At 40.3% G+C, this 25,614-nt stretch overlaps 1 protein-coding gene across 2 annotated transcripts in view; it reads left to right on the plus strand.

Annotated features, from left to right (window-relative positions):
• The first annotated feature begins 20,276 nt into the window (after window positions 1–20,276).
• The window catches only part of LOC139618320 (trinucleotide repeat-containing gene 6A protein-like), a 34,820-nt gene continuing 29,482 nt past the window's right edge, over window positions 20,277–25,614 (plus strand). Inside the window, exons 1-2 of one of the 2 annotated variants that reach the window (XM_071474163.1) lie at window positions 20,277–20,489; window positions 22,038–22,089. The gene's annotated coding sequence lies outside the window, so the exon portion shown is untranslated. The remainder of the gene's footprint in view (window positions 20,490–22,037; window positions 22,090–25,614) is intronic. The other variant, XM_071474162.1, reaches the window with a different exon arrangement.

The raw sequence follows: 25,614 nt of genomic DNA on the forward strand, positions 1-25,614 counted from the left end.
ATGTGGTGATTGAGAAAAGGACCCGGTGCCAGTCTGTCCTCTGAGATAACAAAGTCTTACTTCATTATTTGATGTTGAGGGGAAAAATTCTGGAAAAATAAGAATAGCCAATCAGCAAAAGGGAAAGCAGAGCATAAGACATATTATATATTTAGAAAAATCACAGTGCACAATTCTGTGAGCAGGGACCATTTTGAAAACTAACCATGTTGATGCATTCAAGGTCACTCCAACCAAATTCACATTATAATTTTCACAGCTTGATCAATTTTTGTTTCCCTCCTTGATTTGATTTTGTGAGATCATAGCTAATCAGTGCACTGCTCCTCAGGAGCTTGGATGTTGCTGCATCTTTAAATGAACTGGCAAGAAGAATTTTGAAAATAGCCCATTACACAATACAGACCATCTTTAGTCCGATAAATTAAAAGTTAGATAATTGGCATAAACATGCAAAATTATGTGCCAGTGATAGAGGAAGCACCCTTCACTTAAGTAAACGAAGCAATAATATATATATTAAAGAAAATACTAAGTTACAAAGAAAAGTCTTGCAGTAAAAATGTCAGTTAAATAAAATTACGTGTTAGTAGCAAAAAATATAAAAAATTACTATTGTTAGTAAAGCTGGTTAAAGGTAAGTTAATTAATGCATTAATAATAACATACCTCATATTTTATAAACTAATCATCTAATCCGTGATGTAGGTTCAGCTGTCATATAACTGTAGTGGAGTAAAAAGTATAGTATTTCCCCTCTGAAATGTTGTGGAGTATAAAGTAACATTAAATGGAGAGTAAAGTACAAGAGCCTGTGTGGCAAGGTTGCATCCATCCTCCCAGACTAATGTAAGAAAAGAAAACGGCACTGATGAGATACATTTGTAGCTGGTAGAGCAACGGACTGACATGCTGTACTGGAAGTAGCAGGATGTTTCAGCCTGCTGTGCATGAGAATACATGAAAATATGATCTTATCAAGGAAAACAGTTGTTTTTCTGGAAAGCAATACAACAACACGTGCAACGTGCAGTACAGTATGTCACTAAGAGAGCAGGATGCTGTAGACTGGACATCAGTTGACTTTTCAGGTTATGTGTGCAGGAGAGAAAGAAATAAGAAGCTCATGGTAAAAGGCAGGAAACAGGTGAACACTGGCTAATATCTATGTGAAGGTCAGAGGTCAGCTTTAGCAAAAACACTCCTGAGGCACTAGAGCTTCTGTGTCATGCTCAAAGACTCCAGCACAGCAACGCACACACAAACTGAGTGGACTCTGCGATGCCTTACAGTTTACAGCACATTGTGAGCCACGCTGGGCTGTAGGAGACAACAACACTGTGGGTTTTATGTTGCTGTTGCGTGACTTCCCTGTCAGTCCCAGTCAGGAAAAGGTCATGCTTTCTTCTGTCAGACTTGGGTGTAACAGCCTCTAGTGGAAAGCTGTGGAAAAGCTGCAGTTGAAATCAAACAAAAATCAAAAATGATAATAAACCACAAAGTCCAAAGTCACAGTTAAAATACAGTATTTTTTCCACTCGATGTGGATTTTTAATGTGCAGACAGGTCACAGTAAAACAGAAAACAAGCAAAAACGCATAGTTGGTACATAGTTAGTCATGCTGTAACAGCCCAAAGATTCTCAGAGTAACCTGTAAATTCATACAAAGCAGTTTTTATTGTAAATTTTCTGCATACTTTGTATTTCTGATGGTCAGTCAGTCTCTCTGTGTTTCATGGAGTGCCAGGAGGAAAGCTTGCTTTCAGAGAGTCTATTGGTGGCAGATGTTCCTCTGGCAGTGATGGAATGTGTGTGTTTATGTGTGGTGTGCATGTGGGTGCGTGTGTGTGTGTGTGTGTGCGTGCGTGTGTGTTTATGTGTGGTGGGCATGTGGGTGTGTGTGTGCATGTGTGTGTGTGTGGTGGTATGTGCAATTGAGTCTATGCAAATTGGGTCTGCTTTTGTATTTCTTAATCTTGAATGGTATTTAGCATTTGTAATGTGTCATGACAACATGTGCCTCGCTGTGTGTGTGCGTGTGCGTCTGCACTCCTGCCTGGCCCTGTCTGTGACCACAACTGTGTGCAGAATAACAATGAGCATCTCAGGCTACTCAGACTGTGTTTGTGTGTGTGTGTGTGTGTGTATCTCTTTGCCAAGGGCTAGTGTTGCCCTATTGAGTTAAATCCCACCTCCTCTCCTCTCCTCTCCTTCATCCAATGCAAAGATCTAATGTGTCACTCCTGAAGTTGATTTTTCAACAACAAATTGAAAAAAGGTTCTCAATTAGTTTCAGTGCGCTACAAAAACCACCTTGAGGACACTCACAGAAATGTGTATATAGGATAATTCATTATTGTGAGCATTTTCATGTGCATTTGGAAGCAGGAATTGTTTCCCTGGGTGCTACAGGAAACCATTGCATTCACGGGATATGAACACAAACAATAAGCAAACATGGACGTATGTTAGATGATTATGTGAATTTAGCGGCTTCTTTTATTTAAAAAACCTGCTGTTTGGCAGCTGACTGGCTGTTAAGCCAGTGTTTTCTTATGCACATCTGAACCCATAAAAAAAATATAATTTAAACTATCCCTGCTTACAAATGCATTACTACATCTATCTATCTATGTATCTCAGCCTTATCAGAAATATATGTAAATTGTTGAGCATCAAAAAGTTGGAAATAGCAGTTGACAAAACAATCTTATCTCCAAGTCCATTTGTTCACTTTTCTGGTGTCTTTTGAAACATTTCATGTTTTCATTAGCAGGTGGAGTTTGTTGTGGAATTGTAGGTGTTCAAATGTCACCTTAAAGACTTCTCCATGTTGGCTTGAGCAACAGGGAGTTGTCAAAGGTTGAGTGTTAATGTATTTTCTAACATCGAGTACCTACTGTTTGGAAAAAAGCAATAAAAGGAAGAGGTAGAAAGACAACAAAGCAACAAAGCAGATTTTAAGTGTCCCTGTTGTGGTGTGTAGGTGAAAACAGTTCTACTGGTGTGCTGAAGTGTGGATCTGCCCGTGTGTGAATGTTTGTTTACATACCTTGAGGTCAGTGCATTATTTTGTTTGTGTGTGTGTGTGTGTGTGTGTGTGTGTGTGTGCATGTACACGGTTGTCAAGGCCAACAAGGCAAGGCATTCAGATGAAGCAGTCTTTCCTAAAGGACTACATAAGTCATACATATTTATTTATATCCTAACCCCCCCCCCTCCCTCTCCCTCTCTCTCTCTCTCTCTCTCTCTCTCTCTGTCACTCTGATGGTATGTATGTTCAACACACACCAGAGGGCAGACTGACGGCTGTGCTGTCTAGACACCTTATTTATGGTTGTATGTGTGTCTGAGTGTGAAAGGCAGTGACCACCCTAAAAAGGAAAAGTAGTCATGTTACTTCTCTTTTGCCTCTCTTGCCTTGACACACACAAACACACACAACCTACAGTATTTACCTACAGCGTGTCGTCATCCAACATGTGTCCAGACGAAAGAGGAGAGAGACTCAGGTTGGCCTCCAGTATTTGTGTAGGTATTGTGTCTGTCGTCCATTTTAGTGTGTGTATGTGTGTGTGTGTGTACATTTGTGTGCTTGTGCTTGCAATGGATTGGCCAGTAAATGTGTGTGTGTGTGTGTGTGTGTGTGTGTGTGTGTGTGTGTGTGTGTGTGTGCGTGATGTCTACATTCCGCTGTACTCCTGATTGGGTCAGTGTGTGGCATTCTGTTTAATTAACGTGTCTATGGCAACAGCTCATTAACATGCAGAGGGGAGGGGAAAAGAGGGGTGGTTATGGGAATTATGCAAATTGGCGTGCTGTCTCGTCATCGAAGCTGAACCCACATTCTGACACACACTCAGTCATGTCCTTTCACTCACACACACATAAAAAACTATACACATATAACTACTACTTTACTACTATTTTCATTTTGTGCATAGTCTGTATTAACATATTGTGTTTGTGTTTGTGTTTTAGTCAGCTCTGCTGCTGTTTGTCTTTGTTATTTTGTGCACAGTAATCTGCTGTAATTAATTTGCAGTAGGGAACAATGAATCCAAATATTATTGAAATCGCAGTAAGGCCAAGTTTAATATCTAAATCACAGAAACTGCAATCTTTTGATAAAGGTAAAATGTGTCACAACAGACAATAAAAGGAGCATTGTGGTGATACAGAGAGGCCCTGGCCCAAAGGTCATATTCTCCAGATGTAAGGGAACATGCTTGTTTGGCACAGACCCCAGCAAGCTGTTAAAGTGAAATGAAAAAATAGCCATATCATAATTGTGACTCATATCACTATCGCAATAGCTGTCAAAATAATCGCAATATAATTTTTATTTATTTATTTATTTATTTTGCATATCATGGCCCTAATTTATACTTTATATATATATATTTTTTTTTTTATTGTTTTCAGCTTTTTCCCATTTTGGCCTTTATTGACAGGAGAGAGTAGAGACAGACAGGAAACATGGCATTAAAGAGAGAGAGTTGGAGATGACATGCAACATGGGTCTCTGACTGGAATCAAACCAGGGATGGTGCATGTGGTATGTGTCTCCACCATTAGACCACTGGGACATCTCAATATACTTTATATTCTCTCTTATTCAAACAGACCATTTGCATGTTTAAACGTGAGATAAGCAGTCGTACGCTACTCTGCGGAATGACAAATCTCTATGGCACTTGGGCTAATGAAGCACTCTTAAAGCCATTTAATTTGGTTAAAATGCATAAGTACCTGACAGTTATGACTGCTGACATTTTCAGGATACAAGGCTTTAATCAGAAGTGCTGCTTTGTAATATTCGCTTTTCTGTTTCCATTTTAGACCTGCTAGTGAGAGCACTGGCCTCTCTCACCCAGTTAGAACAGAACTACTGGTTAGGTCTGCTTAGGTGTAAGCATAAGACAAAATTTATTCAATTTTATATATTATAAATCACGTTACCACGTTCCTTATGTAGAATCATAATGTTATAGCAGACTCTGTTTTTGTCACAGTTTTCCCAAAAGTTTTTGATGTGATATACAGTAATTTCAAAGTGCAGTATTATATTAAAGGCCCTGATGTGGTGTAGTGTTTGATGGTAACCTGTTGTAGACGAATAAAGAATATGGTGACATGTGTTTTTTTTTCTTCTTGTGAGTGAGAGAGAGAGAGTGAAATGCACAAAAGAAAGAGTTGGGCTGAGAAAGTAGTTGAAAGAAAATGAGGGAGAAAGAGCACTGTGTGTGTGTGTGTGTGTGTGTGTGTGTGTGTGTGTTTCTGCCAGGCTGCTGGTGTGAACCAGCTAGTTGATTGTCCTGCTGCCATTGATATGGAGATGGAGAGGAAAGAAAGAAACTCTCTCCCTCTCTCGATCTGTGTGTGTGTGTGTGTGTGTGTGTGTGTGTGTGTGTGTGTGTGGCTGCATTACAATTGCAGAAGTTGTAAAACTCCAAGACAATACTTAATTTCATCCAGAAGTAAATGAACTGAGTGCAGCAACAACAAATTTTAGATGCAATAAACAAAACAATAAAAGCTGAGTAAATGAATAAAATGCAGAAATAAGTTCCTGGTATATCATCACCTATCCTTTTGACAGGTCAACTTATATTCTTGTGATGAGAGTTTGAATTATACAATGATAATTTCCCTCTGAAATGTAGTGGAGTGAAAATATACAGTAGCATAAAATGGAAATTACTTTCCACCCCTGCTAATATTATTACTGTCACATCACATATGGATTTTAATATTGTTGAATGACCCAACCAGGTAAAACTACTGAAGTCCTGAGCGAAAACAAAGTGGGTGTCTGTTGTAGAAGCTAATATAAAAGGTAAAAAACTAACAAAACCAACACAGCCACACAAAAGACTATTAAAATCAAATAATAAACTCTATATTAATGCCAAAATGTACCCCTGCAACAACTAATCCTCCATTGTCTCATTGCTCATGACTGAGCTCTAGTGTTTGCTAACATTTGATAATATATGACATTTTGAATTGGTGATGAAAAGGCAAGCTAACGCTGGAAATCAAAGAGCTTGCTATCAGCAACTGTAACTTGAAGCTAAACTTAGAAACTGGTTAACAATATATCATTTGTAGATATGTGTCAAATTCAGAAACTCTGAAAGTAAAACAGTAAGGTCCAGAGCTACTTGTAAGTTAAGCTATTGCTACATAGCCAACGTTAGCATTAACAGCTGTTTACTTACCAGTCTAGAGTAAACGTGAGTTCAGCATCAAATTTCACTCCTTTACTCACCAAGAGCTGTCTCAACAGGTGGAAAGCAACTGTAATTGCAACTGTTGTTTCTATCACGTATTTTCTTCTACTGAAGTTAGCATGCTAACCAGCTAGCCTTGGCCTGCGTCAGCCTGTCTTGTCACTTTTCCATAGCAACTCACAGTAGCCTTCAATCTGTCCTGAAGCCATAGCACTGTTCAGAGGGCGTATTATAACCCCTTGTATTATAAAGACAATGATGGCTGAAGATCTTGTCAAGTCACAATCATCACCACCCACTCCCAGCAAGAAACCACACTCAGCAGCAGAGAAACCTTATAAATTGCCCCTTGAAACAGGCTAGGTTGTTAGCAACTGCTACTTATGTGTACCAACAGTGTCTGCGCAATGCACAGAAGTAGAAACTTGAGGACGGAGCCAGTGAAGGACAGGTAATATAGACTTTCAACTAAGTCAATTAGGGATGTCTGAAATTGTATCACAACATTCTTCCAGACACGACTGTGGGCAATATATTGTAATTGTAATTACCCTTATGCAGAAGATGATTATATAGAGAAGAATATGACCAGGAGAGATTTTGGAGTTAACAAGATAGAGTAACTGATATTATGTGATGATAAAATATCTGTACAGCTCTGTTAAAAATGTTCTACTTGGAGGTGAAAAAGCCTCATAAATAGTATGTAGATCATAGTGGGACACATAAACTCTCCATTAAAAATCAGCTCTGCAAATGAGGTTGGTATCTCTATCAAGCATTGTGATGCAGGCTGTACTACTGAAACTGCTTCCTGACAATACCTGATTATCACCCGATCAAAACAGGGGAACCAAATGAAGAGTTTCTAATTTTTTACCACATAGCATATGACATATACAGCTAACAGTCCTAACATGAGAGGTAATGTTTGGGTTGCAGCTTTAAGAGGATGTGCAAAATAGCTGTGTTGTAGTGGAAGCCCTAATCAAATCAAAGAAAGCTTTACAATTGCTCTGCAAGATGTTAGCAGAAGCTCCTTTCCAGCAACCAGTAACAAATTTGATGAGAGTCGAGACACTGGACAAGAATAGGAAACCAAAATAATGACCTAAAAGAGGCTAAAACATTCAGCAGAGCTAAAGGAGAGCTGCAGAATTCTCTGTGGGATTTTTACTACAAGCAACTCCCTTCACATTATATATTTGATCTACTGTTAATATAGAAATATTGATTGGTAAGCTGGTAGCTTTGGGTTATCAAAAGCGCCTTTCAGACATGGAATCTGCAACATTGCTGGATTCATCCATCTGTTATACCCTCTTTCCAGCAAAATTAGCAGGTATAAATGGGGAAAAAGAGTGAGCTGCTAGTCGCCATCCAAAATGGTAAAACTGGTCTATCTCATTTCATCCCTGGGTTGGTGCTCCTGTACAAGTGTTGGAGCCTCCATGTGAGACACTTCGATCGGTGATTGTGTGTTTTTAAAACTTATTTCAGGGCTGCAGCTCATTCTTTCATCCTTGAGCACACTGTAGCTTCTTTGTTTCTGGTTTAACAGCACTATGCTGGTCGGGTGACTGGGCTGTTTATGGTGTCTATGTGCGATGAAATACATTACAGCAGGAGAAGGGGAGAAAAGTGGCAGGTTCACCCGGGTGTTGTGTTTACATCTATGCTGATTGGAGCCGAAGCCAATAAATACCCATGTCTGCTGCAGAGTCATTTGACCCAGGTGTGAATGCCGTTTGTAGCCCTTTCCATTGCCAATAAAAGCCTGATGTTAGCAGGTCTTTGTAGGTTTTTTGACCAGTGGAAAAGGGCCTTTAATGACTTTTCACATGTACAAGAGGTCTTTGTGATGGAGAGGATCCATGTTCCTTTTTGGATTTCAGTGCATGTCTGCAATGGGTCATAACAGACAAAAAGATGGTTGGTACCTGAGGGGATGGTGTAAGGAGGAAAAAAATGCTACATGTTAATAGTGTCATTGTTACCTTAAATGTGGTCTTGAAGGTGTAACAGCTCTTTTGGTGTTACTGTATGAATTTCTGATCTAAATGAAAACCCATTACCAATTGCAATCTAGTAGCTTTGTTATAAACTTAGCAAACTGACCTTCATCTCACCCTCTGTCCTCCATGTCTTTATTTCTCTCTCTTACACTCTCCATTTCTAATCTCCACTCATTTCTCGCTCTGTCCTCCAACTCACTGAGATGTGAAATCTGTAGAGCCCCTTCCTTATGTCATTCTCTCTCTCTTTCACTTATTCTTTTAACCTCTGTCTACTTCTTTATCTCTCTCTTTCGTTTTCTCTCTCTTGCTCACACGATCACACACTCTCTCACTCTGACTGTCATTGCTGGTCTTTTGTTCCTGGTAGAATGAGAACCAATTGCCATTTGGCACCAGGCCAGAATCCAGCAGAGGTGGGGAGGGGGAACACACACACTTTCTCTCCCTGTCTCTCACACACATCCATACACACTCATGTGTGTGAGATCCTCATGAATTTCAAAGCGAACCACTGATGATCCAGGAAAGTCAAATCAGAGTAGTACTCATACTTTGTAGAAGCCCCTTTGGCAGCAAGTACAGCTTTGAGTCTTCTTTGGTAAATCTACGAGCTTTGCAGACCTGGATTTGGGCAGTTTATCCTGTTCTTCCTGGCAGATCCTCTCAAGCCCTGTCAGATGGGAAGTGTCTATGAACTGCCATCTCTCCACAGATGTTCAGGGTTTAAAGTCCGGGCTTTGGCTGGGCCACTCAAGGACAGCCAGAGGCTTGTCTTGAAGCCACTGCAGTGTTGGCTTGGCTGTGTGCTTCAGGTCATTGTTGTGCTGAAAGGTGAAACATCGCCCCAGTCTCAGGTCGCGTGCAATCTGGGGCAAGTTTTCTTCAAGGACGTCTCTTTACTTGGCTGCATTCATCCCTCTCTCAATTCTGACCAGTCTCCCTGCCCCTGCCGCTGAGAAGCCGCCCAATGGCATGACACTGCCAACACCATGCTTCACCATAGTTATGGCATTAGCCAGGTGATGGGCAGTTCCTGGTTCAAATCAAGTTTACCACAGGTGGATTCCAGTCAAGTTATCTCTAGGATAATTAAAGCAAAGAGGACATATTTAACCACAATCTGGAACAGCAATAACATTAGGTAGTAGAAAGTACTGTACATGCAAATGCCTCTGCATGCAGTATTGTACTCACAAGCCTTTATCAGTCTACTCATTTAAGAGGACACTTGGTCCTCAGACTTCACTCTATGTGTGTGTGTGTGTGTGTGTGTGTGTGTGTGTGTGTGTGTACACGCATGCACACACATGCACAGGTGTAACTTTATGCTGTTATGAATAAGTAATGCAGAAAGAAACTCTACACACACTCTCACACTTGCATAAACACAGAAGGATTCCTATGGATACACACACCTGTCTTCATAACACACACGGGGTCCTCCAAACTGTCACGGCTTAATAATGTGAGGTTTTATTAGAGCTTCTGAGAGTCATCACAGAGGACAAGAGAGTGGTTAACAGGGGTAATGGACACAAAGGAAAGATGAAAGGAATCAGTATAAAATAGAGAGATGCTGAAGATGATAAGAAATGGGTGAGAAAACTGTTAAAGGAAGGAAAAGAGAGCAAAGAATTGATGAATGAAGGGAGACAGCGATATGAGGAGTAAAATGTTAGGAGAGTAAGTGTTTGTTTCACACGTCACCTAAGCAAAAAGAAAGAAATACTAAGAAAAGAAAAAATAGAAATGAAAACCCTTTTGTAGAAGAATACCAAAACACCACACCATACAGTAGATGCTGAATATCCCAATATTGATCAAAAATGCAATGAATTCAAATTGCTGAACAAGTTCTAAAATGGCAAACCTCTAAATTTGACCACCCTTAGCAATGCTGGAGGTGAATGTTGATTCACATGGCTTAATTACCTCCTGAAGTTATGTGCTCAGTGTGTGCGTGTGTGTGTGTGTCTGTGTGTGAGTATGTGTGTGTGTGTGTGTGTGTGTGTCTGTGTGTGTGTGTGTGTGTGTGAGTATGTGTGTGTGAATGCTAGATCCAGATCCATCTCAGAATGAGGACAATAAAAGGAAGAATTAATGTTGAAATGAGAGTTGGTCCATCACGATAAAACTAATTTGCATGGCTAACCAAAGGTCTACTGCCAATTTAATGTGTGTGTGTGTGTGTGTGTGTGTGTGTGTGTGTGTGTGTGTGTGTGTGTGCTTGCGTGCATGTGTGCGTATGCTTATGCACCATCCTGTAGAAATATGATGCACTGCATCTGGAACCTGCTCTGGCGTTGCCATGGTAACGCCCGTCACGCTGGTAGGCCCCCATTGCGCACTGAAACACACACATACACAGGCACACACTCTGATATACACACTGGTAATGAGAGACCGAGAGACTGGCAGCATGCCAGGACAATTGACACACACACCCCTTCCCCCCATGCACTAGAACATTCTGAGCACACACGCGCCCAGCCACACACACACACACACACACACACATATATACACACACACACACACACATAAACACACACATAGACACGCACTTCATTTTGGGCTGCTCAGACTGGCATGGGGGTTGGGGCAGTGTGTATGTGTGTGTTGGAGGAAGGTAGAGAGAAGGACAAGAGGGAATAAGTTAAATCGCCTTGAATGAAGAAGAAGAACATAAAAGGCAAAACTATAATTCCATCTTCTTTTTAGCTTGTTAACTAGATTGAGAATTAACTTCAGTGTAATTAACTTAATTGACCTCCTTGTGACAGAAATACACAACAGAATAGCTGAGAGAGGATGCAGGATAGTCAGAGATTGATTAGACTTCTATAATGGCTACATGTGTGATTTATGTGTGTGTGTCTGTGTTTGTGTGTGCAGCATTTAATGTGATGAAATTCTTTACTGTCACGATGAGCTCTCAGTGGTTTCTGTCAGCTTCTCTGTCTCTGTTTCCCCCTCTCATCTCCTGTGCCTGCCACTTTTCCCCCTCCCATCACGTCATTCTCCTCTTTGTCATTCACACTTTGAACTGCAGTTACACACACACTCTGTCTCTCTCTCTGCAAGGGGTCTGCTGGTCTGTCCAGCATTAACAAAAGGCCAGCGGTGGCTCTGTCCATGACAATGGCTCTCAGGTCAGCCTGCGTGCCACACATTGCATCGTGGGCCAGTAGGAACTAAACTGTGTTTTACGTTACAAACCCACCCAAAAATGGGCTATTTACTGACACCACCTACTTCTAATATTCAAAGCCCAAGCCTACATCTTTTAAATCCTTTTATCTCAAAATGTCCCTGTGGGACTTTTTTTCTTCCCTAAAAATCACAGTTGTTCCATTTTCAAAATCACTGAAGGGTTAGGAGTTTTAATAGCATTAGACCTGATGACCTTTACCTTGTGTTGAATGATCATCTCGAGACTTAAACAGAGCACCTACAGCGACTCAAATTTATAAAAACTGACATGGACATAACTACAGAAATGAGTATGTTGCAAATAAACAAAGCCCTTCAAATACTGTTTAGTTTGGCGTATTAGCAGCTCAAAACTTTGCATATACTTTGTAGCATATATCATGTGATAATACTGTATGACTGGTAAATTCAACAAAGTAGAACAATCTAAATGTACATCTCAGCTGTTTGAGTGGTTCTACATTAACAAGAACTTTATTACTGCTTTAAAATATTTAAACAAGGCTAATAGTCTATGCTAGGGCCTCTGTACTCAGGCACAGCTAAATGTTAATGTTAGAATGCTAACATTCACACAATGATATTGTTAACATACTAGTATTACGTGGTCTTGTTTACAATGTATCTTAGTTTAGCATTATATCATGCTAACATTCACTTAAAACCAACAAATCACTAAGATACATCATCTGGGTACCATGAATATCTGTATAATATTTTGTGCTATTCCACCTTGTAGATATTTAACTGGATAAGGGAAAGCTTTGACCTGCTGTTGGTGCTGGAGGAAAATTCATGAGATCACCAAAGCCACTAGGATGAATCATCTGGGGACCATACATGTCTATGCAAAATGTCATTGCGATCCATCCAATAGTTGAGATATTTCAGTGTGGATCAAAGTGGTGGACCAACCAATCAACCATGATCCTGACATTGCCAGCCCTACAGCCAAGCTACTAGCATGGGTAAAAATCGTATTATTTTATCTCACCTGCGTCATTCTCTGATGTAAAATTGCATTAACAATACATCTGTAATTGTATTGATTTATCTGTGTTGTCTATTTTTTTCATTCCCATATGAGAGATGCTACTCAGGGAAAATTGTCAAACATTATGCTTCTCCTCAGACTTAACATCAGTAATATCAGATGTAATATTAGTCATGATTCATCTCAGCTCAGGTGTGGCTTACAATCAGGCTTCACTTCATTCAGAGGTAAATCTAAGTCTTTTTCTCAGTATTTCCTCTGTACATATTGACTTTGCAGGGTAGGATTTTGGTCTCTTTCCATCTTTCTGAATTACTCTGCCTGCAAATGGTCTTCTTTTCTTGGATAAACTTGGCAGATTGGTGGCACGATGACCAACATAGGCAGCAATGATTTACATTCACTGAGTGAATAAGACATCCTGTATATTCAGCATGTTGAAGCCACAGATGAAGTAACAAACTAAAAGAAAGCTTTGGCTCTAAAACGTTTTGTGTCGGTGTGACTGGTCTTTGAATGTCGACAACTGAGCCAAAAGGACATTATTCTTTTACTTCATCTGGCCCTCCCTCCCCCTACATTTACCCCACACCCACACAGATACACTCCACTCACTGAACAATACCAGGGTGCCAGGGCTGTCTTTACCACTTTCATGGAGTGATACTAGCAGGTTACAAGGTGCAGAGTTTTAGCATGTGACTGGATGTGTGCAATTTAATGTGTCTGTGGGATTCTTTGTGGCTCCTCGGCCAAGTGTCACCTTTCTGTGCACAGTAAAATATGTATACCAGAGATGGATGACAATAAGACCAGCCAATCACTGTACCCTGTGACCACCGATCTGCATGAGTTCCTGCAGTAATAGAGGAGCAAGGCCAGCATTGGATGAGGGATATGAATATAAATGAGAGTGAATTTAAATAAAGGGATATGTTAGAATATGTCATGTTGTCACCCACCACACTTATCAGGACTATCTGCATATTCAAGGCATGGTGATGGATTATGGCGGCAGAAGTGGAAAGCTCTCCTGGAAATAACACAATAGTACCTTTCTCTATACAATATGTTGTAGAATTACCTGTTGGTGTGTGTGTGTGCATTGTGTGCATGGAAAACAAAGTCTGCAAGGATGTATTAAAGTCATCTTTGTGTAAAAAAATCACAAACAAAACAGCTGATCGATTAGGTTGGTATTCAGCTTGTTGTGCGTGTCTGTGTGTGAATGCCCTATGGGCCGACGGGGGATGAATTTTCTGGTAATTGGTTGAAGACCAGGTATAATTTTAGCCACAACAAAGAAATGGGGGAAATAATAAGACAGTTAAAAGACAGAGAACTCCATAGAACATAGAAAAGTTTAGTACAATTTTTGGCTGGACTGCAACAGTGGGACCAGCCCTATAATCATGAATGTCTGTGATTGACTGACTGACTGATCATTGATCATATTTGAGTTGGAGTTTCTCCATTGGCTGTCAGCTGTTGTCTTTGACTTATGTGTTTGTTACAAAATCAGGATTTTAGCAGCAGCAGAGCAGCAGCTTGGAAATGGCTTGGAAGTTAACATGTAGTCTTAATGGGCCACATTTCAGTCACTATTTCAACTTGTTCCATTGTCTAAAAACAGGAACAGAAAAACGTGAATGAGAACAGCTTCATTAGGAATTCATCTGTATTAAAATACTGTATATGTGAGAACAGAGAGTAGGAGAGAAGCGAACAGATAAAGGGCTGAAACTTGGTAACACTGGATAAAATGCAAATGACACACATTATTAAATGACACGATGACTGATCATTTTTTTATACAGCAGTTTCACAACAGTTTTCAACTACGTCCTCAGTTTTGCACATTGACCATACGTGGTCCAGCCATACACTAGGTTCTGACCTACTGTTCTTTCTTACAAGTCTTTGCAGTCAACTGGAGCAGTGCAAACACTGTGTGAAGAAAATCATAAGCATAAAAATAATACCTTATAATGATTTTTTTAAAAAATCGTAATTATTTTTAAAAATATATCTTTGAGGAATTTCATGGTTGGTGCTGGAATCCTTTACATTATTTTGCAATATATTTGACGTAGGGTCAATTGTGAGGAAAATTGATAAATAAATACATCTACAGTACAGACTGGCTTAGTTCATTTCTGACTCTAAATACTAAAAAATGAAACAATTCTGTCTTTTATGAAATGTCAAGGTTGCCTTCTGTCAATATCCAAATTGTAGCTACTGTAGTTTCAACTTGTGAACTTGTGCTGAAAACACCAGTAAGGTTCGTCTGTAAGTTTATTGAACATATAAGAATATAATTTTCATACAGAATGAAACATACTGAACATTAAGCAAACCAACAATCAACTATTCAGTTAATCAGCTAATTGTTGCAGCTCTGGACTTGATGAAAATGAACACAAGGATAAATAGAGGGAGAGTCAGAAATACAAAGGGAGATAGCACATGAGCCAGTGTGTGTTTGTGTTGATGGAAAGTGAGGGAGGAGGGTGGAGGCAGTGAGAGGATAATGAGGTTGAAGAGGGAGAACGTGAAAAAATGAAGAGGTTGTGATGGTAAGCGTGGATTGGATGGGGGAGGAAGCCTGAACGAGTGATGAATGATTTGGATCAGACTCAAAGAAATGGTGAAGAAAGAGGCCGAGCGGCATCAAAGTCAAAGACATTCAAACACATATATATGTTGTTTTACGGGCTTTGAAACACAGGATTGTGACTGGAGAAGCTAGCAGTAACGTAAATGTGACAAGTGCAGCAGCAACTAGTTTAGGCCGGCGGACACAGGAGAAATAATGCACTGCATGCACACACGCGCGCACACTGCAGCATTATGAACACTGCAGCTTAGTAGTGTGCGTGTCTGTACTCAGGACAAGCCTATTACTACTTGACATGCAAATCTCTTTTCTGACCTTCTTCTTTCTGTCAGTCTGTCTCTCTCACACTCTCACCCCCTCCACATAATCTCTCTCTCTCCTCAGTAACTTTGTGTTCCCTGCTCCAGCCTGCTCACTTTCCCTTTTCCTCCTGTACATTCACATTTCAGCACAATTCTCTATGCCCCTTTCTCTCTCTCCGGTACAATGGTCTTCCCATTTTTACACGCTCCCTAACTCCTGCAGCTGCAACTTTTCACAGCAACCTGTGTGTGTGTGTGTGTGTGTGTGTGTGTGTGTGTGTGTGTGTGTGTGTGTGCATAAAAAAAACTGTGGATGAGATAAATCCACAAAACAAGCAAATGATGGACACAGAAAACATTTCACCCACCGAAATAAAACAACAAAAAAACTTAAACACTCAAATGTGTGTGCATAATGGACGGGTTGTAGGGGTGTGCTCACATATATGGAATTGCATAACCTTGTCATAGTCAGTGGTGAGCTAGTAAATGTGGACAAAAATGTGTTCTTGTAACATTTGTTTGCCCAAGTAAGCAGGCTCTATTTCTTGTGTGTGTGTGTGAATGATTAAACCTTGGCCTGTTCTGTGTACACTGCCCTGCGTGTCAAGGTGACTGCCTTGTCAGAGACTATTACCAAACTCTTTGACTTCACATCTCTACTCTGCTCCCAGTAAACCTATTCATACACACACACACACACACACACACACACACATACATACTTGTACACCATCTTTGTGAGGACACTCATTGACATAATCCATTCCCTAGCCCCTTACCCTAACCTTAACCATCACAACTGAGTGCCTAACCCTAACCCTAACCTTAACCTAAACCTAATTCTAACCATAACTCTAAAACCAAGTCTTAACTCTCAAAATGTGATTTGAAGGTGTCTCAAAAAGTGAGGACCGGCCAAAATGTCCTCACTTTCCCAAAATTTCCTCACTCTGTTAGTAAAATACTTTTTTTGGTCCTTACTATGTAGCAAGTACAAGTACACACACACACACACACACACACACACACACACACACACACACACCATCTTTCAAATTGTAGATTTATCATTCACTGTGACAAGCAGCCAAAAAGTTGTTTTCTGCCTTTTCAAATACACCTGCACACACACAGGTTACTATGGTGTTGGTTTGTGGGCCATTTCAAAATAAAAGGTAGAAGCTTGGAATATGGCCTGTGTACTCTTGATGTTACCACAGATGTGAAAATCCACCATTTTACTGATGCTGGTGATCTATTTTTGTGTGTAGCAAAGCTGTTTTGCTCTGTTCTCTCCTGTCCGTGTCTGCTCTTTATGTTTTGCTTTGGTTGGGTTTTAACTCTGGCTTTCTCTGGACTTTTTTGTTTCCTTACAGACAACCAGCTTAATCCCATGTTAGTTTGCCTCTGTATGATCTGAAGCATATGATGTACTGCAGTTGGCCTCACTTTTAACTTCACCAAACTGTGAGTCAGGGCTCAGGCACAACTTGACCTACGGGACAGGTTGTGGGGGTGTATGGTTTTATTGACTCTACACTTGCAGTATAGAGAAAAGCTTCTCTGTTAAGTCAACTATAAACCTAAATGCTATAACTGTTGCTGAAGTTTTCACCTTCAGCTGCACCAAACTTGCAAAACTGTGCATTTATACATTCTCTTTATAACTGGCATTTGCTCTAACTAATGCCAGTTGTGACTGTTGTGACACCGCCCGACAGGCCTGTGAGCTCTGTCTGGGGTTTGTTTGCATGCATGTGTCAAAGTGCCCCAAACCATCTGATATCATGTCAGTACATCCTGTAGTCTCCCATAGTTTTCTAGCTATCTACCTACAACATATACACTTGAACTGCAGGACTGGCATTTAATATTGATATGAAGTGTTTGTTGAAAGTGAAGTTGAAGTACAGTATAATAATATCAATGCTTGATTATATTTTATCAACATTACGGTCATGTTCTCTTGACTTCTGGTTGAACTTGCAAAAAACCTGTAATTTCTGGAAACATCCAGCTACTTAAAGGAGCTATGTGTAAATTTGGCTATTGCTACATAGCCAAAGTTAGCATTACAAACTATGAAATTACCAGTCTAGAAGTAGCGTTCAGTATCAAACTTCATTTCTTTACATGCCAAGAGCTGTCTGGGGTGCTGGAAAGCAATCCCAATGCTAAAGTTAGCATGCTAACCTGCTAGCTCTGACCCATCTCTTCACTTTCCGACAGCGACTCACTGTAGCCTCCAATCTGCCCTGAAGACGTAGCGTTGTTCAGAGTGCGTATTATAACCTCTTGTATTATAAAGACGACGACGGCTGGAGCTCTTGTCAAATGACAATCACCACCACCTGCTCTCGGCAAGAAACCATGCTCTGCGACAGGAAACTTACAAATAGCCCCTTTAAATATGACGATTAGAGCAGAGCAGCAGCAACAACTGTAATAGCTGTGTTGTGGAGCTCTTTAGATTTCTGAATAATATAGCCCACGAGTTTGAACTCAATCACCATATCCACCATCACCTAAAATACACAGTGATTACAAGTGGGAGCATTGGAAGCAATTGCGATACAATTAAAGAGTTGTGACGGTTTACTGACCTTTTTCATACAACAATAGAAAAAACATTTTCCTACACGTAATCCAAAGTTTGTGGTGAAGAACACGCCCATGTTCATGCATTACGCATCAGATATCTTTCCTGTCTGCTTGATTTTGTTGCAAAAGAATAATAATGCTTCCAAGGTATAATTTTCTCAAACTAAAGAACCAACAACCTCTGTGTCCTCCTGACATCCTCACGGTGCCTGGCTTTGTAATTATGACTTAACAACTGTGAAATAAGACCTTCAAACAAGTGGATAAATGCTGGGAGACAGACAGGGACAATCAACTAGATATTTTCCTATTTGGAGACCAATTATATCTGAATTCCCGGTCGTCACAAACACATCAGCAGCATTACGAATCTATTGGGAAACCAAGCTTTGGGTTGCATTTGGCAACGGCCCCCCTGGGCTGAGATCTTACTTGTTTATATACTGTATAATCTAATCTTGCTGTCTTTGATACCTGGTCAAATAAAATCATTACTTGGCAGTAGATGAACTCTACCTCCCTCTCTCCCTCACAGTCAAATACACACAGATAAGGGAGGTAATTCATGCACAAGGTTGGGGGTTGTTTTTGCCAGTGTTGGGTCAATGGTCATTGCTTTGCACACTCGTTTTGCTGGTCTCTCCTGTAAGCAGCAACAGCCTTTGTCTCGTTGGTGAAACGTTGGCAGATTCCACACTGTATTTGTTTCTCGTCTGTTTGGGCATCACCCCTCTTTCCCTCTCTGTCTTTCTCTTTTTTAAAAACTCTTTTTCAGTGTTGTTTTCTTACATAACAGCCAAAACCATGCATGGATGGCAAGACAAGCCTGTAAAAACAAAAGAAATGCTGAAATTCTCCACATTCTTGGTTTGTTTGTAAGCGTGTGTGTGATAGATATTTTCACTTTCATTTCAACACACATTCACAAGAACACTCAACAATGTTGTGCAGAGCATTTGCATTTCCTCTTGTATGTACCAGAAAAAATGGAGTCACTGCTGGGAGCTTTTAGTATTCCGAGTTTGCTCTCTCTGTCTCTCTCTCTCTCACACACACACACACACACACACACACACACACACACACACACACACACACACACACACACACACACACACACACACACACCAGGTCAGCTACCTGAGTTCAAGCTTATGCAATTAAACATAATGATAATAATGAGATCCATTACATCATTGACAAGAATGTTCTTATTTCACTTGATTTCTCCTCCACAGGGAGGTCAGAGGTCAGAGTCACCTGCTGTGCAGACAGACACTGGGGATTCAGTTCAGTAGGGTGTACATATAATTTCATGTTGATGTGGAGGTTTGACTCTCTGGTTGAAGGCCTGTCTCCTTTACTCCCAATCAATAAAGCATTAATGCTATTGTCTACATCTACATCTTTTTAAATATAAATTTGAAACTGCAGATTTAGTTCCATCTTACATAGTTACTGGTTACTGTGTGTGTGTCAACCTTTCTTTACATTCCTATATGAAGGCTTAAATGCTTTTGTTGTCATAAGCCAATTAATGTCTGAGGGGAGGAGGGGCAGAGACTGGCCATAGAAAACAAACAAATAAACAAAAACATTACAGAATGACCTAGTACAAAACAGTAACTGTAAAAATCACCTTATCTTGATACTTAACAGTTTAAAATAAATGAGAAGAAAACAACATAGATACCTTCAAATGGGGACTTAAAATATGTAAAAATATTTTAATGCTTTACCATGTATTTTCGGCTATAGTATTTCTAAGGAATTTGTGTGCCATTGAGGACAACAGAGTTATGTTCTCATTGTTTTTATTTATTTGTTTTATTCGTTTATTTAGTCCTGTTCCTGGGCAGATAAATATCAGTAGCATAAGATGTTTTTTTGTGTTTAGAACAATCATTTATTTATCTATTATTTTAAATTGCCCAGCCCAAATTTGTGGTGTTTGTATTACACGTGATGACATTTTTATTCTCTATGGAACATTTAAATTTTAAATATTGATTTTAATGTTTGTTTGTTTGTTTGTTTGTTTGTTTTTTAGCTCTGATGCATATGGCACCGTGCCTACCTTTCTCATGGGTTCATGAATTTGATGGGAGACAACTGCTTACCTTGCACAGGGTTGACATGCTTGGCTTCCCACAGTTTTACGCATAGTTTCTCTCAGCACCACTTAGCTACCTTTGCCTGTGTTTGGTTTTCTCAGTCAGAGGAAGTGGTGAATGTGTTTCCTGCCCTCTCTCCCCCCTCCAGAAACACACACACACACACACACACACACACACTGAGCCAGAGCTGAAGTGAATGCAGAGAGAGAGAGGAGGGGAAAGCAGAGCTCAAGCGAAAGAAGGTTTTAGCCAGCAGCGAGTGAAGAAAATGGCGATCATGCAGGACGAATTCCTCCCCTCGTAGATGCTGCAAACGCGCTGAATTTCTTTTAGCCTTACAGCCGGCTTTCCTTTCCACTCTGTTGCACTTTATACTTCAATGAGGTGAGGTTGGTTTTACGATGTTTTTCTTACCAGAGGACCGTCTCTTTTGTCGAGCTAATGTACACAGACAGTCCGGAGTAGGGAGACTGGGGGCTGGTGTAGATAAGTTGAGCAGCCGCTGTTGTTTAGCCGTGACTGGTCTGTGCTAGCCGGCTAGCCTCCTGTTCGGCTAGCACCTGACAAGGCGGCTCGGTTGCATTGCAGTTTGCCATCGTAAATGGCAAATGCATCGACTGACAAACCAGGGGGGTGCGTTAGCCTGCAGACGACTGGGCACTTCAAGGCGTCTGTGACAGGAAAACACTTGTGTTTGTCGGCAGCTTAACCTTGTGCTAACGCTAACTAGTACGAGCCTCGGTTAACCTTAACGGTAGCTTACCGGCTGTGCTTACATTTCTGTCAAGTATATTTCGCATTTCGTAATTTTAATGTCTCCTGTATTTGTTTTTCAGTAATCCGTCATTGTCTAGGGATTCCTTGTACCTCTGTGTTGAATAAATACCTCAATCGATGTATTTAAAATAAGACCGGGTAAGCTAACTAGCTGCTTCGTAACGTTAGCTTATCGCTAGCAGTAGCAGCCATGCTATTTTAACGACGTAGGTTGCTCGGTGGTGACTGCGGCTGATTGTCCGGCTTTTTGGTGACTTGCACAGGGGACGCGGTTGCTCAAGTGTCATTAAACATCCAAAAGTTTGGCAGTGAAAGGTGATATCAATGTAAATTTGGTGGTGAAATTGTTAACCTGCAGAGCTGTATTTGACCAGAGTGTGTAACACCCTCTGTCGGCAGAGAGACGGAGCAGCTGGTTAGCTCAATACCAGACCTCCGCTATGCTGGTTTTGCAGTCGTGTTCACTTAACTTTTTACACTCGGCCGACGACGCTGCAAAGGCGGCCAAACCAGACCATGTTTTAATTGCAACGACTGTAATTAGATGCCATGTTAAGGCCATTGTTAGTCTTGGCTGCGCTGGAAAAATACCAGACTCGAGAGAAGCCATGTTGGTTAAGCTGTAAGTCAGGCAACAGCTGAGATAATGGCCGATCAGGACCAGATCTGTAACTCTGACCTACGCACACACTAACTCTCTATGTCTTTATCTGTAGTTCTCAGACGCACACATTTTCTTTTCACTTTGATGGGACCTGCGCTTAAGGGGCCCTGCTCCTGCATTGCCCTGTTATGCAGTTCAGCCGGCATTTCCACATCGCCTAGCTGAAATACTTTTCATACGGCAATTAGTTTAGAGTCTCAGTGTTTTTGTGAATGCTTGTCCTTATGCAGATCATGTGGGTGGCGTTAATGTCTTTTAACCTGTGCATCACGAAGGACTGATGTTTACTATTTCAGGTGTAACACTTGTCTGTCCAACCCTCTCACATGACGTTATTTTTCTTACTGTATGCTGTTTAATCATAATAAACCAATAAAACTCTATCACACCCACATGCAGGTAATCTTCTATTTGTAGTCGAGGTGTGTTTTGATAAACATGGTCCTTATTATCTGAAGGATTAACCTTCTTATCTCTTTGTTCCCTTTCAGAGATTCGGAATTGGAAGCTGTTGCCACCAAAGAAACTGAAGCATCTTAACAGGTGAGTGTGACAACATTAACGCACACATACATTCACACTCAGTTTAAGAGCATGTGTACCACTTTATATCACCTGTCTAGCCATTTTCTTTAAATGGTAGCAGGACCTGTGTGTGTCTGTGCGGTGGGCTGCTAAAGGGGTGTGTGTGTGTGTGTGGGTCAGGGGGACACAGGATGGGCAGCTGCTGCTTATGCAAGCACATGCAGTTCCGTTTGAATTGAATTGGAGGGTCTGGGTTGGTCTAGGCCGTATTGTGCTGAGTAAGCTTTGCTGTTTTAAAATCGCTAAATGAGAAGCCAGAGTCCTGATGTTTTGTGTGTGGAGAGGTGTTTGTGCAGCTCATTGTGTCCATACAGTTGGGCTACATGCACGCACACAATAGAGCCATGAACCACAACTAGTCCATCACACTGCACCAAAGGTTGCTTTTAATGTTTTTTCTGTTTTTAGATCCTAAGTCTGTTTATGAATCTGGTTGTCATGCTCAATTTCCTGCATCTGATTTTTATTATGACTGTGTTGTAATTATAGAGAGCTGGTGCATCAACTCATTGCCTTTGACAGTTCTCATCTCAAAAAGTGTTGTCAGTGTTGGGGTATGTTGTTCAAACGAGACATATAAAACATATTAACTGCCTTTTTTTAAAATGCTGGTTGGGTCCTATGTCTGTTGAAATATATTTACCGTGTTTCAACGTCTAAATATATTGTTTCTCTAATGGCTTCATACTGTATTCTATTATGCTGGTTTGTTTGGAGTTTGTTGTTAAAGACAGATAATGTTTCACATTTTGCCAGCATTGTAGTGTTTTTTTCCAGGTGTGTGTGTGACTGCTGCTGAAGTAATGTAAGGGGAAGCAATATTAATACCCTGAGATGTAAAATAATGTGAATTATTTTTCATGTAACAAGTCACATTTGGAGCTGAATTTCCCATACTAAGTTTTAAATTATTTGCCACATGGGGACCATGTTTCATTTGATCTACTACATGAGCCTGAAATATGTTTCTCCCATTTTACCTCAGCTTAATTCTGGGATGTGTGCATTTTCGCTAAGTAATTAAGATAGAAAGTCTGATTTTGTTTCATAAATAACACACTGCTAGGTGTACATTGTTTCTTCAGGCATTTTCAGTTTCAATTCATAGTTTTTGGGAAGTGGTTTTTTTTTTTTTCAAAAAGATGTCCTGCCCTAAAGGCAACCCGCAATATCATAAATTTGATGTATTTACAGCCTTTGTGGCAACAATGAGGATTACATACTTGAATGTAAAAACTGAATAAGAGCAGAAGCAAAACTAAACTGTGAGGGCGTTGCTAGACACAGCCTCACCATCCAGCTTGCTCACAGATACTCACAGATCTAGTTCAGTTTGTAGTTGTAGTCATAACACAATGACAAAATAATGTATTTATGTATGTAATTAGTCGTGACTAGTGTTATCTCCTCTGACTTTGACTTTGAAGAACAATGTGCTGCTAAGCTTCACTTTCAGTTTTCATTGTTGTCTGGCTCCATTCACCAATTGCTGTCCTCTCAACATGTTTTTCATTCTTGTGTAAAAACAACAATTGCTGAATCTGTTGCACTGTAAACTCACATAAAATGACTCCATGCTCAAATAGCCAATTTGAGATTGTTGTATTGACAGTTTGATACTGCAGTGCTATAAATTCCTAAAGTCTTGCAGCATTGTTACATTGGTTGGGGATCAGGTAGTTGACCATTGCCCCTCTGAGCTGTAAAGCCACACCTGCAGATGGTCATGAGACTGGAGCAAGCAGGGAGCTGGAATGGAACATTTGATTTCTTTGACCTGCACAGGTTCAAACAAAATGCAAACCACACAAAGCCAATTTAACGTGAGCAAATCATTTAAACAGTGTGGATGGGCATTTGTGTCTTTACAATTTGAATCAAATTAGTATAGCTGAGATTGTGAGGCAGAATTTTTTTAGTAGAAAATTTTGACCTTAATTCCATTTAACCCTGGTGTAATGGTTTTGAAACGGCTAATACAAAAGGTCTATTAACTCTGTAAACTATTAAAATATTTAAATACAGTATCATTACTTCAAAAAAAAAACAAACAAACTGAATCTGCATTTCTGAAACCCGCAAAAAGCCTTGCTGCAGGAAATACTTTGATTCACATCTTGTCCCACCCTCTGCTGCAAGCATCAAAATGAAATAGCTTTTTTTTCAGCCTGAAATATCACATTGCCTTCCTTAAGTTACCATGACCTGAAACGAACCGGCCTGATTTTGACTTCTCGGCTGAAACGACAGGTTTAATGCAGCCAGGCTGGAAGTGTCACATCTTGCAATGTCAGCCTCGTGGAGCCTTCCCTGTTGGGCTGTTTGTGATGAGGAGATACCCGCTGTCATTCACTAATTGAGTGATGGCTTTCCTGAACGGAGGCTCCAGTGTCTAGCCTCTGTGAGAACATGCTAATGCAAATTGATGCAAATGATGTGGTGTTGTACATGCAAATTAGCCACGCGACTACCCTCCAGTTTTGATTCTTCAGGGACAGAGAACCCCTTGAGTGTGTGTGGATGCTCACGTCTGTTGGTTTATGTTTGGGTGTATGTCTGGTGTTTGTGTGAAAACGGGTACTTCCACAAGGCAATGCAATCAATACTCCGTCTCCTATAAATTTAACAGTCCTTGCTGGCTTCACTGCATGACTCACTACTGGGGGCGAAAAACACTCTCACAGGGTTTAAGGATGCAGTAGTCTAAAATCTCAGACTTCTGATCTCTACCACCTCAGAAATCCAAATATAGTTTGATTATTTTTAAAGCGTTTCAGCTTTATTTGACAGCAGGAAAAAAAGGACTCAGAAAAAAAAGGCAAGTGGGAGGCAGAAAAACCTGTCTACACTATGAATCCCAGCAGAAGAAGATTTAAACTATATGGAGCAGATTCCCTAAAGTTAAAAGATAAATTCAGGGAAATTAATGAATATAGAGATGGATTAAGCATTTTTTTCTTCATTAAAACCAGGATTCTTTGCCCAGTTAAAGTGGGCTTTCAATGACTGTAATGTTGTCACTAGTGACCTTTTACAACTATTTTCCTCCTCTTTCATCTGTCAGCTGCTCTTTATCCCTTTCAGCCCTCCCTCTGTCTCAAGATGGAAAAACCAAAAAGCATGGGCTTAATAGTGGAATCAACTGTCCAGATTGTTATTTTATCCACTTTAAACACCACAAAGACCATATTTAGAGATAGGATATTTTTGGAAAGCAATGCCTCTTTTTCTCTACTGTGTATGTTGCAGTGAAAATGGCAGCCCATTTTCTGTCTGAAATTTGTTGTAGAGTGAAGCAACACAATCAGAGTAGAATTAAAATGTATTTTGTGGCTTGGACAGAAACAGAATATAATTTCACATCTTCAGTTTTAATCACAATGCCCATGAAAATAATAGCAGTTAAACTTGCAGTTTTGTACATGCTGAATTTACTGAAGATCATCTTCACAAGTACCTGTGGTCATGCAACAGGGAAAGACA

The sequence above is a fragment of the Trachinotus anak genome, unplaced genomic scaffold (genome assembly GCF_046630095.1).
Source record: "Trachinotus anak isolate AG129_WGS33_773 ecotype Australia unplaced genomic scaffold, CSIRO_AGI_Tana_v1 ptg000003l, whole genome shotgun sequence".
Classification (NCBI taxonomy): domain Eukaryota; kingdom Metazoa; phylum Chordata; class Actinopteri; order Carangiformes; family Carangidae; genus Trachinotus; species Trachinotus anak.